Source organism: Bombina bombina, chromosome 8, assembly GCF_027579735.1.
Source record: "Bombina bombina isolate aBomBom1 chromosome 8, aBomBom1.pri, whole genome shotgun sequence".
Lineage (NCBI taxonomy): Eukaryota > Metazoa > Chordata > Amphibia > Anura > Bombinatoridae > Bombina > Bombina bombina.
In genome coordinates this window covers 229219505-229233058 of record NC_069506.1, presented here as the reverse complement: position 1 = coordinate 229233058, position 13554 = coordinate 229219505, and the positions used below count along the sequence as shown (strand labels likewise).

General features: G+C 39.4%; 1 protein-coding gene across 1 annotated transcript in view; it reads right to left on the bottom strand.

Moving 5' to 3' along the window:
- LOC128638137 (urokinase plasminogen activator surface receptor-like) overlaps nt 1–13554 on the bottom strand; it is a 60733-nt gene that overhangs the window by 24642 nt on the left and 22537 nt on the right. The window lies entirely within an intron of this gene.

Sequence of the window (13554 nt, the reverse complement as noted above, 5' to 3'; positions counted from 1 at the left end):
TGACTAGTTAATTATTGCACTCCCGCAAATGGGCAAATTTTCCCGTATGGGGGAGCGCAATACTTTAGCGCTCCACTTGTAATCTAGCCCCAAGCCTTTTCTGTGTGTCTGAGGTTTGTGCATGTATTATAATAAACAGTAGCAAAATGAAACATATTGAGATTACAAATTGCTATCTATCATGCTGTGAAGTGGGATTTGCAGCAGGTCTGGCTACAGCACTACTGTACCTTATGAAAGGCAATCAGGAAGCAAGGCCAGAGATGGCTGCCCAGATTGCTTAAAGGGCCACAAAAAAATGTCATGCTCTAATTCGTTAGAGCATATCATTTTAAGACTATTGACCCTGCACTGCTTTATTTTTACCCCCCACAAAGGGGTTAGTAGAAGTACCACTCTATACCTGTAGAGCACTAGTCATGCAACTAGTGCTGCTGATTGGATCAGCAGGGTTTTCTGTTCAGGACCTACAGTGCTCTGTGGGTCCAGAGTGGCACTTCTACTGTGTGTTTAACCCCTTTGCAGGGGTTGAACACATAGTCGTGCAGGGTCAATAGTTTTGAAATCACATACTCTAACGAATTAGAGCATGTCCTTTTTTCGATTATTATGGCCCTTTAAAGGTATCAGACCCTGGCAAAGTTTCTGGATTGTCTCTAGTGTATCCCATAGGTGCAGCTCTTCACTTAGGCCCAGATATTCAAAGGTTCTCCAGCTTGGAGAGAAATTGTAGATTAGACTTCACAAAGGCTGAACTCATTGAACTTTAAAAAGAAAAAGGAACGGAACTCTCCAGCACGACGAGATCTATCTAATTTATTTTTAAGCTTTGTATTTACATTAAGCCACTAATCAGAAACCTCTTAATAAATTAATTTGTAATGTATAATTTATGTATATTATTATGAGGTTTTATGCCACAGGGTAAGAGCAAGAAGAACACAATTATCAAGTAATTGTAGGAAAGCATACGACTAAAAAAAGATTGTTCTTCGCTGTGTAGTGAGTAATATGATACTGCTTTAAAAAAGTGTCAGCAGAGATAGTATGTTACAGCTATATAATTTCATTCATACTTAATCTTTATTTGTTTACAAAGACATTCATTCATACAAACAACGTTGGCTAAGATTAAAAACACTTAAACCAGAAAGATTAGCCAATATGCGATTATCTTAAGCGAGTAAATAAAATGACTACTGCAAAAGACAGAAGAAGAAACAAATTATCTGCTAAACCCCTTCAATCCAGGGGCTACTTTAATATTACACTTGTAATCTGAAATGCTGAGAGTCAAATGATACTAATATTGGATATAAATGAAATCATTACTGTAAGTTAAGCTAATTAAAAGTAGGAGAGACAGAGCTTCCCCTGGTGATCCCTGATGCACGTTTCACAAGAACGCTTCCTCAGAGGGAGTGCGGACCGCCGCTGTGTCAAAGTATTTACACGTATGCAAATCCCACCCCCAATTTCAATTGGTGCTATGCTGAAGACTCCTCCATTTGGATTGGTGACAGATTGCTGTCATTCTATGTTACTGGCCAATCATATTAGTGGTTTGTATTACAAGACAACGTCAAAGTGATCAAAGTTTGTGAGCCTATCCTGGCTCAATGATGTATGTCAGTCTCAAATGATTGGGCGATCAATATTTACATGTCAAATACGAGTTGATACAATTTTCAGATGCTAGATGGTATTATTAAAGATACACATAAATGGATACATTATTCCAAATACTGCTTTTATTATGAGGCTATGTTTATAACCATTATGCAAGTTATCTGAATTGAATGGTACTGTGTCATCATTAGAATAGAAACAAGTTTGTCACATTACAAAAAAATTTAGATTTAGAAAAATGATTGCTATAAAGACAATTGTGTGTGTGATCTGCAGACAGCTTAGGATGTTAAGTCGCTGTTATCACAGCAGCCAGTCACCTCTTCATATAGAATCTGATCAATGTGATGCACATCATTACATATGCTGGTCGATCTTGTACTAATTTCATGGGTTGAATACTGATAAATGGGCCATATATATGATCAAGTTATATTAATTAATCTATAATAACTAAATTAAAATGAAAAATAATAAAAATAAAATTAAAAGACAAGTGATAAAAAGGTCCATATAAGAAATAATGGTTATAATAATGTGCATAAATGCTAATATTATTATATGTAAGAGGGAATAGGAATGAGGTGTCATGTAAAAATGACACCAAGTAGTGAGTGAATATTGAGTGAAAATAAAAGAAAGATGTGAAAACATGGGGTAATATGAGTGTGTGAGAGTAAGTACACATATAAGGTGAAAAAATAATGTGAAATGCTGAATTATCACTGTTTATTCTAAATTTGATGTCACAAATAAGTTATTAACCTTTTAAAGCCGTTATGCCGTTCCATTCCGTCATAATTAGACTGGGCTTTAAAGCCGTTATGACGGAATGGAACGTCATAACTAACGGCTGTCCTGAAGCCTTCTGTGCTTCAGGGATTTAATCGCGGTCTGGAGGGCGTTCCTAGGATTGTAGGGACGCCCCCCAGATGCGATCCAATAATTGAAATCTCGCGATCGTATGCACGATCGCGTAGTTTCAATTTGTCTACATCGGAACAGTTGTTTCGATGTAGGCACTTTAACCCTGTCACGAAAGGGTTAAAATAAAAGAGTAGGGATTATAAATAAACAAAAAAGTTATTATAGACATTCATACCATGTGGTTTTACAGAATTCAGTAAATAAATCCATTTGCACTCCATTTTCAGCAGTGATTTTTCCACATTGCCCCCTCTAATGCCAAGGGAGGCCTTTTTGATGACTGTGGATTTTAGGCATATTATACTACTATTGTGATGTTGCTGAAAGTGTTTGACAACAGATGTCAGTTTTTTGCCATTTAGTTCATGTCTATTGGCATTTTTTTTTTGTGTTTAAATAATTTTTATTAGAATAGGGTTCACTAGGTTACAACAAATCAAAATGTAAATTCTTGACATATTAGACAAATAAGCAATAATACAGTATTATCAGAATAAGCATTGTCAAACAACAGTAAACCAGTGGCCCAGCTTTTTTGTGGGTGGCGAGGGGGGGGGGGGAGGTAGGATAAATGAGGGATAAACAAAAAAGGGAAGTATAAAGACTGTTAGGAGAGGAATGGAGAGAAAGGGGAGACATTCTGAATTCAATGAGTTGAGTTAGTACTGCACAGCTCGGTGATTTGCTCAAGGTGGCTTATGGGGATCGGAATGTGCGCTCAAGGGAGCCAGGGGTCTGGGGTAGGGGAGGGGAGAAAATCAGGTCATACACTGACAGGTTTGTACATGTAGAGTTGATAGCTTAAAGTGATGGTTTTATGTTCTTAACTAACAGCCAATAGTTGGTATGTTTGCTTTTTTAATGTTTAATTTTTAGTACTTAGTTTTTAAACCCAGTAAACGATTCAGAGTGTTCTTCTATTGGTTCCTAAACTGCTTTAAGGGGTACTATGAGGTCTTTGCTCCCAGATAAATTGTACATTAGTTATCATCTCTTGTTTACCTAGGTAGCAGTAGTGCATTTTTTCTAGCAGTATCACATGATTAACCTCAGCTATCCATTGGGCTATTGTGGGAGTTTCTGTTGATTTCCATAGCCTGGGGATTAATCTCTTGGCACATGTCAGCATTTTTAAGAAAAGCTTTTTTCTATAGGCGCAATGGAGTTTTGGAGTATGGTTAAGGAGAATGATGTGAGGGTTTAGTGTGATTTCTATGTTTAGCGTTTCGCTCATCAGTTTAGCCACTTGTTGCCAAAATATGGTTAGACTCGAGCAGGACCACCAGACATGTGCCATGGTGCCCGTCTCGCCACACCTTCTCCAACAGCTAGAAGAGGCCGTCGGGTAGATAACCCGCAGGCGGTGTGGGGTCAGATACCAGCGGGCCATGATTTTATAATTTAGTTCTGATAACAAGAGGGAGGTTGAGGAGGCGTGTGTGTTACGGAAACAACGTTTTAAATCTTCATCGTCTAGGTCATACGGTATTTCCTCAGACCACCTATCTAGGTAGGAAGGGCGTGTCTCAGGAAATTTATTCCTAAGGATTTTATATGCTATGGACAGGTGTGCTCTCGTGATAACAGGATTGGTACATAGTTGCTCAAATGCGGTTAGTGGTCTAAGGATATCTCTCTTGTATGGGTTGTTATGTATAGCGTGCCTAATTTGCAGGTATGCATACCAGCTATGAAAGGGGGGCCCTAGTTCTTCTTCTAGTACAGTTCTGTCTTTTATGCCCATTGGGCCTACAAAAAGGTATAGAGGAAGGTTCTGCAAGTGTCTTACTGGGTTAGTGTGAGTAAATCTACTGTGTTGTAGAAACAAATGATTGTGAAGTAGTGGGGTAAGTGGAGAAATTACAGTCGATACACCTTTGGTATGCAATATGACATAATCCCACACTTCGAGTGTAGCTCTAATGTATTCATTACGCTGTGTCAAATGTGGTCTAGTGGCTTTAGGGAGCCAGGGTAAATCTCTCATGTGTCTGGTCTGTGTTAAGTGTCCCTCTATCTGTACCCATAATTTTGCTGGAAGTGCGTGATTCCAAGAAATGATCCTTGCTAAATGTGCTGCTCTGATGTAGTTGGTGATATTAGGAACATTGAGACCCCCGTCCTCTTTGCTAAGGTATAATGTGTTCTGTGCCACTCTTGGGCGTTTGTACGACCAGATGAATGAATTAATTAGCTTTTGTTGTGTCTTGAGGTATGAGTTTGGGAGAGCCAGTGGAAGTGTTTGGAAGATATATAGGTATTTAGGAATGATCATCATTTTAACTGTGTTAATTCTTCCAAACCAGGACAAATGTCCCTGTGAGTGCCACTTTTCCAGTAAGCTCTTGGTGCGCGATTGGAGTGCGAGGAAATTGTCTGTAAAAAGCTTGTCAGTATCATATGATATAGCTAATCCTAAGTATTGAAGTTTATCAGTTATGCTAAACCTTCCTATGTGCGCTAAATTTTCAACTTCTTGTGATGCTAAGTTGATCGGCATAAGGCCAGACTTATCCATATTAATAGAAAAGTTAGAGACTTGTTTATAGTTCTCCAACGTATCGAGAAGTGCTGGAAGTGTGGTCGACGGTGATTTTAAAGTGAAAATCACATCGTCCGCGAACAAGAGGCATTTCTGGTCTATGTCGCCTAATTTTATGCCTTGGATATGTGGGTTATTCCTCACTTGTATTGCTAAAATCTCTACTGTTAATGCAAATAGCAAGGGTAGAGTGGGCACCCTTGCCTTGTGCCATTCGATATAGGGAACGATTGGGAGGTGACATCATTAATCTTAACTCTAGCGCTTGGGTTATGATATAGGGCCTGTATTCTCTTAATGCAGTGATTTTTAACCTTTTTTTTGCCGTGGCACACTTTTTTACATTAAAAAATCCTGTGGCACACCACCAACCCAAAATTTAAAAAAAATCACACATTGTAGCCTAATACAGCATATATATATACACATACACACAAACACACACATACTGTATGTATTGTGCTGTTATGCCATGCCTCCTACAAACTACCCCTGCACTGGGAGTAAAAGACAAGCAAAGTTTAAAAAATATGTCACACTGTTGTCAGTCTGCCGTGGCACACCTGAGGATCTCTCACGGCACACTAGTGTGCCATGGCACACTGGTTGAAAAACACTGTCTTAATGAACGTTTCGGAGAAGCCAAACTTCGACAGGGTGGCCCACATGAATTGCCAGTCCACCCTGTCGAAAGCTTTCTCCGCGTCAGTGGATAGTAGGAACATCGGAGTATGGTTGTCACGGGCAAATTGCAAAGTATGGAGCAGTCTTATAGAGTTATCTTTGGCCTCCCGTCCTCTAATGAAGCCCACCTGGTCCGGATGAACTATTTTAGGCAGAACTGTATTTATGCGGTTCGCTAGGATTTTGGCGTATAGTTTCACATCTATATTAATGAGTGATATTGGCCTATAGTTGCCTACAATATCTGTAGCTTTATTTGGTTTCGGGATCACAGTTATTAATGCCTCTAATAAAGTGCTAGGGAAAACTTTACCTCGGTCTATGTCTGAGAAGAGTGAACAGAGATGAGGGCTTACTTGCTCTTGGAGGAGTTGGTATAGTTTTGCGGTAATGCCATCCGGACAAGGGGACTTCCCACCAGGTAGTGATTTAATTACCAGGACAACTTCTTTTAATGTAATAGGGGAATCTAATATTTGCCTGTCGTCTTCTGTAAGGGCGGGCGTAGGAATGTCCGCTAAGAAGGAGTTCAGCTTGTGTTGTGCATCCAGCGCTGGGTCTTTTGTTATATTGTATAGGTTTGTGTAGTAGGAAATAAACTGGTTTGTGATCTCCTCAATTTTAGATGTGTGTTTATCTGATGCTACTTTAAGAGATTTAATAAAAGTAGAGTATTTCTGCTTTTTAAGTGACCTGGCTAGCATTCGACCTGCCTTGTTGCTGTCCGCAAAGAATCTAGATTTAGTTGTGAGGGCTCTCATATGCGCTCTTTGTGTTAGAAATTTGTTTAGGTTTTCTCTTGCTTCATTTAAGTCAGCGAGCTTAGCGGTGGACTTTGGATCAGCTTTATGCAAAGTTTCTTGCACGGTCAATGCAGAGGTTAACTCAGAGAATTGAGTCGTATATAATTTTTTCTGCTTGGCGTTGTGTTTTATTAGGATGCCACGTATGTAGCATTTATATGCCTCCCAGTTGTTCGCGGACGACGTGTCCTCTGGTTTGTTCAGGGAGAAGAACTCCTCTGATGACGCTCTGAGCTCATCTACTACCTCCTGGCTAGTAAGCAAGGAGTCATTAAGTTTCCAATTTAATGTGTTGCGAGTCCTACCTGTCCATTGGAATGTTGTAGTAACCATACTATGGTCGGACCAAGTTGTGTGGGTTATTTTGGAGTGTATCATGTTCGAAAGGAGAGCTTGACTGCTCAGGATGTAATCTAATCGAGAGTATGAGTGTTGCGGGTGGGAAAAAAAGGTATAGTCCCTCTTAGTTGGGTGTGCTATTTTCCAGGTATCAAAGAGGTTTATGGATTGTAGGGCCATATAATTATTCCTTAGGGTGTTTTTACGTAAGTATGATCTTCCTGTTGAGGTGTCTAATGCAAGTTGCATGGGGAAGTTGAAGTCTCCTCCAAGTATAATCGGGCCTTTAGCATTGTCTATAAGAATGTTAATTACTGATTTATAAAAGTGAATGGTAGGTTTGTTTGGGGCGTATATGTTGGCAAAAGTTGCCGGGGTTCCGTAGCAAAGTCCAACTAGGACAAGTATCCTGCCTTCCTTATCTACGTACCTCTGCAAGAGTTCAAAGGGAGTATTGCGTCTAAATGAGATGCACACTCCATTTTTTCTATTTGGACCTGAGTTACAATAGTGCTGGTCAAAGTATCTCTTGGATAAGGTGGGTTCTTTGTGTCTAGTGAAATGGGTTTCCTGGGTCATTACTACGTCTATTTTCCTCTTGTAGAAGTCATGGAAGGCTATGGAGCGTTTCTCAGCCGAGAGGAACCCCTTAACATTTTGAGTTGCAATTTGGAGTGTGCCCGCTCTGTTGTTAAGCTTTTGGGCCATAGTGTGGTAAAAACGATGTACTATGATACTGAAAAAGAGCTAATCTAGTCTAGTCAGTGTACTGGCTTGAGTTAGAGCAATGAAGGTGCAGTGTATAGGAGTGTGGGTATTGGTAAAAGGGTGTAAGGGGGGAGACAGCTGTGGGAGAGTTAGGGATTGAAATAAAAATAAAAATGAGGGGAATCTATGGGGTGGAAATGCTGGGGTAGAATCTGCAGTTCAGAGTCCGCAATCTGAGCTCCAAAGTGCAGGGACTAACAATTAAGGTCTGTGGTTGTAAGTTCTAAGTTGGGGGCTTTTTTACAGACCGGGTGTCTAGGTGCTTTTGTTAAAGTTCGGTAATGCGGCTATTGTTTAATGGGAAGTATTTAGCTTAACGTGGAGCTAGCTAGTGCAGTACTTTAATCATGGCCCTCGGTCGCTTTTTGGGTACTATAGGGGAATGGGACGTCATAGTGACGTACTTTGCTCCGTAGGGCAAAGATAACAATTTTAAGATGTTTGGTTATATATCAAGATTTGGTATATTTCTTCGTTACCAGGAGCTTATGTGTTGTATGGAGCTGTCCCGTTTTATACATAGAAGATTATAATAACAGATATAACAGTTAGGTGATTATAGCAAACAATGGCAACAATAATACAACAGAGTTAGATAACAACGTCTCCTTAGTGAAAACTTTTGTTTTTTTTCCCTTTTTTTTTAAAAAAAAAACTAGAGTTCTATAAGTAGAAACACATGTATTAATTCAACATAAGAAAACCAACATTCATTTCAGATCACATTATTAAATAATACGTTTATACAATGTGAGGTGTCTAGATGTTAAGGCAGATTAGTTGGGTCTAAGACCAGTTTGAGATCTAAGTAACTATGGTGGAAATCTATATGAGCTAGGCTAAGAGGTCGCCCTTCTAACAGCTGTATATATACTCAGCCTAGGAACACTATATATACATAAAAGTCTCTTATTGGGCAGTTCAGCCTTTTATGTTATATGAGCAGCATGACTAGGGGCACAAATGGGTAATCAAAAGTACTTATCCAATTGAGTCTGTGTCCATTGTGTCAACCTCCGCCTGTAGTAGTTGTCTTCTTTTGTTCTGTTTATTTAGCAGGTCAGGGTTTGGACGCCTTTGTGATTTAGGGCTACCCTGGATTTTCTGGTTCTCTTTTTGTGATTGGGAGTCTGCAGTAGGGGGCTGTGGAATGTTCATCATGTTGCAGAATCTGTTTATTTCTGATATAGAGGTACACTCTATCTTCTTGCCATTTTTCATTGATATTACTGACGTGGGGAAACCCCATCTGTAGGGGATACGTAGTGATCTTAAATGGGATGTTAGAAACTGAAAGTCTCTTCGTTTTTGTAATGTTCTCACCGATAGGTCTTGGTAAACCTGGATTTTGTGGCCCTGGAAACTTATAGCTTGTCGTTTTCTGGTGTCTTAGAAAATGGAGTTCATTCAGCAGAGGGGGCTGTTACTAGTGGTGTTCCTCAGGGGTCAGTTCTGGGGCCTGTTTTGTTTAACATATTTATCTGCGATATCAGCAAAGGGCTACAGGGGAAAGTATGTCTCTTTACAGATGATACAAAAATTTGCAACAGAGTGGATGTTCCAGGGGGGGTAGGCAAAATGAGAAGTGATATACAACAATTGGAGGATTGGACAAATGACTGGGGTCTAAAGTTTAACACAGCAAAGTGTAAAATAATGCATTTAGGGAAGAAAAATCCAAATGTTAATTACAGACTCAATGACACTTTACTGACTGTTACAGACGAGGAACAGGACTTGGGAATTATTATTTCAGATGATTTAAAACTTAGTAAACAATGTAGTAATGCAGCGAGTAAGGCTAGCAGAATGCTTGGATGTATTGGTAGAGGTATTTGCAGCAGAAATAGTAAGGTTCTTATGCCACTTTATAGATCATTAGTTAGGCCTCATCTTGAGTATTGTGTGCAGTTCTGGAGGCCATATCTTCAGAAGGATATTAACAAACTTTAATCTGTGCAAAGGAGGGCTACCAAAATGGTACATGGTCTAAAAAATAAAACTTACCAGGATAGGCTCAATGACCTAAATATGTATAGCTTAGAGGAGAGAAGGGAAAGAGGTGATATGATAGCAACTTTCAAGTACATTAAAGGGTTTAGTAAAACTGAGGCTGTGGGTATTTTACATAAAATGGAAAATTCAAGAACAAGGGGTCATAAGCTCAAGCTAAAGGGTAGTAGATTCAGAAGTAATTTGAGGAAGCACTTCTTTACAGAAAGAGTGATTGATTTATGGAATAAACTTCCTCAAGAGGTAGTAGCAACAAACACTGTGGGGGACTTTAAAAATGCATGGGACAAGCATAGGGCTATCCTACGAACTAGATAAGTTTATACTGTTAGGTAAGGTCGGGCAGACTTGCTGGGCCTATGGCTCTTATCTGCCGTCAATATCTATGTTTCTATGTTTCTATGTTTCTATGTTGTAGAGCTCTTCCTTTTGTCTGTAGTTCTGAAAATGTACTACAATGTCTCTAGGCGGGGAGTCATCTGGGGGTTTTGGACGGAGAGCACGATGTGCTCGATCAAGTGGAATAATGGAATCTTCTGAGGTCTCCTCTCCCAGTATTTCTGCAAACAGGGCCTGTAGATAATCCTGGAGTTCGTTGTTTAGAACTGACTCTGGGACCCCCCTAAAGCGCAAATTACCTCTTCTTGAACGATTTTCCAAATCGTCAATTTTGTCTTCTAATTCATTTATGTGTTGGGATTGATGTGTTTGATTTGCTGCAATTTTTGCTATTTTTTGCGCCATCACATATTCGTGCTCCTCTAATGAGTCGACTCTGTGGCCAAGGTCATTCATTTCCTTTTTCAAGTCAGCGCATTCGTCTCTGATGCACGACTTTACTTGCTCGATCAGGGCCACTATAGCCTTGTAAGTAATAGGGGGGTCATTCTCTAGTTCTTGCTCTGTGGGTGGTAAGCAGATAGGGGCAACCAAGGTGTCAATGTGGTCGCTATTGGTGGGAGCTTGTGGTGCGTTCACTGTTGTTTTTTGTACTGTCTGATCCATTTGTTTAAAGAACTCATGTACCGCTCCCTGAGTGACCTGCGGAGGTTTAAGAGCCTTATCCTGCCTGGTGTTTTTCCTCTGTGACATATTGTCTTGCTGTTGTTTTGGAAAAGTCCTCACTAAGCGGCCAGAGACCTCTGTACCCTCCGGGGAATTTACCCTCACAGGGTGATCACGGAGAAGGAGAGTTGGGTATGATCCGTCACCACGACGTGTGACAGGAAAAGGAGTAGGGGTACAGGGTATAGATAGATACGTGACCAACTCTAATAAGGCCTAGAAGACTGCAAGAATCTGTTTTAGAAACGTTCTGTAAGTTAGGTAGAGATTTTGTGAGAAGAGGTGTTTCTTGCTTATTGCGTGGCTTAAAGCTAGCAGATTCCAGACACTGTAGTGTTTCACAAGATGTTTCGTTCGGTGTCGGTATCAAGTATATCTCCTTATGAAGCTTTAGTAGTGTGTTAACATTGTCCCAGTATATCTATTGCGCCATTTCACTTCAATCAGTCACTTTCAGTTAGCCCAGAAAAAGTTTCTGCTATGCGGGTCTAACAACTCCTCTAGCTTGATAAAATGTCTCTACCAGTAAGGCAATGTGGTGTTCTTTGTTTCACAGTGGGCCCATGTGTTCAAGTGAACAGAGTGGCATTACTTATCTCCATATACTTTATATACGTTGCATACTTTACATACGTTACCGCGACCGGTAGTCTCCGTATATCAGCGGTGTGTCGTAGCTGTCTCCTTGGGAGACTGTGAGTCTGCTGCCTGTTGCCGATAGTGACCCCGTCTAGGGAACTAGAAGCTTGTGAGTTCAGCTCGGAATCATCCGCAGGCATGCACAGTAGTTCAGCTTACGTCCCACGCGGCAAGTGTCATGCTCTCCGTGTTAGGCCGCAGTTCCTTCTGGTTGTGCCGGGATTCAGTGTTTTACTCGGCTGTTTGAAGGGTCACGTTGTAATGTCGGCTGGGGGTTCCGACTAGATTCTCCGCTGTGTTCTCACCAAATAAAGCATTTTGTGCCGCTTTTAGTGTCAAAGGCACCCAGTCTGTACACGGAGCCTCAGTACAGTGCGGCCATCTTAGTCGGCCGTTCGCTCCGCCCTCGTCTATTGGCATTTTTTATGTTGTTAGCATGCTCAAGAATGCAGACTCTTACTTCACGTGTTGTCATACCGACATAGGTCATTTTGCAAGAACAGTATAAATGTGAAAAAGGGTAAAGTGAGATTGTAAAGTATAGTCCTTGCATGTTTTGTCAGTGATATTTTTGATTTTCAATGCATATTTACAGGCAGAGCCTGTTCCATAGGGTTACATGCCTGGGTCAGTGTCCTTTTGTACTAAGTGACTGGTGACAAATTTATCTTTTAGACTTGTAGGTCTCCTGTATCCTACAGAGATTCTATCTCCTATAGTCCAATTTAATGTTTCATCATTCTGTAATATTTTCCAATGATCATTAATGATCGTGATCACTTGTGTCATTTGGGGATTATAGGTAGTTATTAATCTCGTGTATGCATCATTAGATGTTTTGTCTTTGGGGACTAATAATTGTTCTATTGTAATGTGTAGTGCTTTGTATTTAGCTCTTTTAACAGATGTTTGCTATATCCACTTGTGATCAGTCTCTGCATTAAATCTTTACATTCTGCCAAATATGTTTCTTCGCTAGAGCAGTTACGTCTGAGGTGCAAAAATTCCCCATATGGGATAGTCTTTAAAATGCAAGGTGGATGTGCACTAGAATTATGTAACATTGTATTGGTGGGTGTTTCCTTTCGTTAAATTGTTGTATTGATAAATCCATTTGGATTTTTGTATATTGTTAAGTCCAGAGAGGAGATCTTTTTTTTCATAAATGATCATTGGAAAATATTACAGAATGATCAAACATTAAATCGGACTATAGAAGATAAAATCTCTGTAGGATACAGGAGACCTACAAGTCTAAAAGATAAATTAGTCACTAGTCATTTTGTACAAACGTCAAGAAAAAAAGGACACTGACCCAGGCATGTACCCCTGTGGAACATGCTCTGCCTGTAAATATGCACTGAAAATAAAAAATATCACTGACAAAACAGGCAAGGACTATATAGAACTATAGGAGTAGTGTATTCATTATACTGTTCTTGCAAAATGACCTATGTCGGTATGACAACACGTGAAGTAAGAGTCTGCATTCTTGAGCATGCTAACAACATAAAAAATGCCAATAGAGATGAACTAAATGGCAACAAACTGACATCTGTTGTCAAACACTTTCAGCAACATCACAATAGTAGTATAATATGCCTAAAATTCACAGTCCTCAAAAAGGCCTTCCTTGGCATTAGAGGGGGCAATGTGGAAAAATCACTGCTGAAAATGGAGTGCAAATGGATTTATTTACTGAATTCTGTAAAACCACATGGTATGAATGACTTTAATAACTTTTTTGTTTATTTATAATTCTTCCTCTTTTATTTTTAATAACTTCTTATTTGTGACATAAAATTTAGAATAAACAGTGATAATTCAGCATTTCACATTATTTGTTCACCTTATATGTGTACTCTCACACACTCATATTACCCCATGTTTTCGCATCTTTCTTTTATTTTCACTCAATATTCACTCACTACTTGGTGTCATTTTTACATGACACCTCATTCCTATTCCCTCTTACATATAATAATATTAGCATTTATGCACATTATTATAACCATTATTTCTTATATGGACCTTTTTATCACTTGTCTTTTAATTTTATTTTTATTATTTTTATTATTTTGTATTTAATTATAGATTCATTAATATAACTTGATCATATATATGGCCCATTTATCAGTATTCAAC